General features: G+C 35.9%; 1 pseudogene; it reads right to left on the reverse strand.

Annotated features, from left to right (window-relative positions):
- Positions 1-2,039: 2,039 nt before the first annotated feature.
- On the reverse strand, positions 2,040-2,122 carry LOC132028894 (small nucleolar RNA U3; annotated as a pseudogene).
- Positions 2,123-2,743: the final 621 nt, after the last annotated feature.

Below are 2,743 nucleotides of genomic sequence, written 5' to 3' on the forward strand. Positions count from 1 at the left end.
ATTAAAAACAAAAAAAGCAAAATCTCAGGAGCCATTCTCAGGAGACCTACCGAATCAGCTCTGGGGATCAGGTACAGAGAACTGGGTTCAGCAAGCTCTCCGGAGGATTATAATGCTAAAGTTTAAGAACTTCTGACCTACATATAGGTCTGCTATTTCTTCAGTGTGGTTGAAGTGGTACTTAAGGAAATAAAGAAACTGGGTCATAGTCCAGCAGAGATTTCATGAGCAAGACGTGAGAAGCAAAGTGAAGAAAATTCATTCACCCAGGATCAGGAAATGAGCCAAGAACAACAAGGTGTTCAATTCAATTAATACTTATCACTCCCAAGAAATTCCAAAGATATTGTGAGAGACACTGAGTTTACCATATTCTTTGGTATAGGGATTTGAGACAAGTTTATAAATATTAAATGATGAAGTGACTAATCATAAGTAAATAGTATGAAGATTTGGGGAATATACATAATATCTAGTAGACATTCAGAAAATTGCCTTTTTGGAGAACTATGTAGATTATTAACAAAAAGAATAATTATCACTTTCTTTCTGGTTTCATTTAAAAAAAAAAAACACCAAACCCACTGGAAAATTTTGTATAGGAAGGGTTTTTATACTTAGACATCTTTCTGAGAGTAGAAGTAATTCGCCTATGGGTAGGTGGCTTCTTATGCTTAGTTTAATATAACTTAATAGTTATAGAATTTTAGTTTTTTTAAAAAATGTATTGACAATGATGTATTTTAAAACAGAGTAATATGGTTGTTGTGGTTTGGGAAGTGTACAAATCCCATTTGTGGGCTACGGAACCTCCTGAGAGATTTGCCTTTGGGGACCAGGTCTAGACTAGGCATAAAGAGGGGTGAGAAGCTAATGCTATTCTTCCATGTGATACTGGGGTGGATAGCACTGATTTGGTTAGAGCTATTTAAAAGTGTCAGTAGAGGTAGGAAAGGGGAAGTAGAAATATAGTCAAAGCCAGTAGTAGGATATATGGAAGATATGTTATACTGTAGAGATTGACACTTACCATACTAGTTAGAATCCATAATACCTTTTTTTCATAATTGTCCATTATTTTTGTCTGGATAATCAAATGATTGAAAATACAACTCAAACTGACCTCTCTTCCCCTCTTAATCCATGATCTTCTAGAAGAGCTAGGCTCTTCTGCACCGTATCTCTCCTCATCTGCCCATAAACAATCACTTCCAAGGAGTCTCATGACTCTAATGTCATTCTATTTTCCAATGACAGTATTTAGTTCAGGGATTGAGGGATAAAAATGCAATGCAATTATCTATTTATACTTCTGAAGGTCTTTTAACTTTTCTTTTAACTATTGGTGGGAATGAAGATTTTTTTTTTAATGCTGAATTGGAGTTGTGAATATAATGTCAGGAGCTCATGATTGCCATTTTGGTATTATAAGGGGATAGTCAATCTGAGAAGAGAGCCAAGAAATGAGAGCAAAGCACGTAGGATGACAAATGGGTTGTGATTGCTACCAAGTCCTTGGGTACAACCACAGCTGAGTTAGAGCTCTCATAGCACATTTTAATTATGTGAATAAAAAAAAAAAATTCCCTTACTGCTTAAGTCATTCCAGTTATGCCTTCCAATATTTGAAAATAAAAGAAACACTAACAGGTTGACTAGGAAAATATCTGCTATTGGACTCCAGGAAATGTGGGAAAAAGGATTTTTTTTCTCACTACTAATAGTTGTATGAATAGGCTACAGAGTTTGAACACCACTTTATGTTCTAATTGCTGAATACACTGCCTACACTGGTATGCCTACTGTTGGGCTAACTGAAAATATCAGTGTTCCTGCTCTGTAATATCTGTAAATAAAAAAATCAGTAAATTATCATAAGTTTCTTCAGGCCAGATCAGTAGTTGTTGGTTTATACTTTATTGTCAAAAACTTAGGAGCCACATTTGTTGAAAGGGAATCCTAGTGTTGGTAACTACTGTGAAGCTCTCTGTGCCTCTACGCATTTCTGTTGATTTTCACTGTTTCAGTGCACAGTGATGGCTGCTTTCAGCTAGTACTCTACACATTCAGAGAAACTTCCCTAGTAACGAACTATAGAAATGATCTCTGAAAGTACAATCTTTGCTTTCAACAAGTAAATTCAGCTTTCCACCTGTAGGCTTTATTTGGCATTTTTAGCTCAAATATGGGGGCAGGTTTAAAAGGTTAGAGAGATAATGACCTCCAGGAAGCAAACCTGAACCAATCATGGAAGGAAACAAGAGGATACATGCCCCAACTTGCTCAATGTTGGAGTGGCACAACTCTGACGCATGTTCTTTTCAATTTCTAGACGTCCCAGGTTTAGCTGGTTTTAGCCCCAATTGTCAACAACATAATAATTATTTCCTTAACTCATCCTTTTTTGGTTGCTTTCCCTTCTACATCTCAATTTCCTACTTTCCTACCATTGCTCCTGGAATCACCTCAAAAATGAATTTCTTACTCTCAAATCCTTGCTTCTGGATCTATTCTGTTACTAATGTGGGCAATGAAAATAAATTACTATATATGAAATCAGAAAATGTAACAGGAAGTATAATAGGAGACACAACAAAGTTTAAAGTAAGAAGAACCTGAGAACAACACAATATAAATTGGAAAGTTTAGAGCTAGTCCACACACAGACAAGGTACGACTTTTAAATGAAAATACATACTTAGAAGATCTTCAATCAACAGGCACCCAAATATAGAGCCACCCA

Source organism: Mustela nigripes, chromosome 12, assembly GCF_022355385.1.
Source record: "Mustela nigripes isolate SB6536 chromosome 12, MUSNIG.SB6536, whole genome shotgun sequence".
Classification (NCBI taxonomy): Eukaryota; Metazoa; Chordata; class Mammalia; order Carnivora; family Mustelidae; genus Mustela; species Mustela nigripes.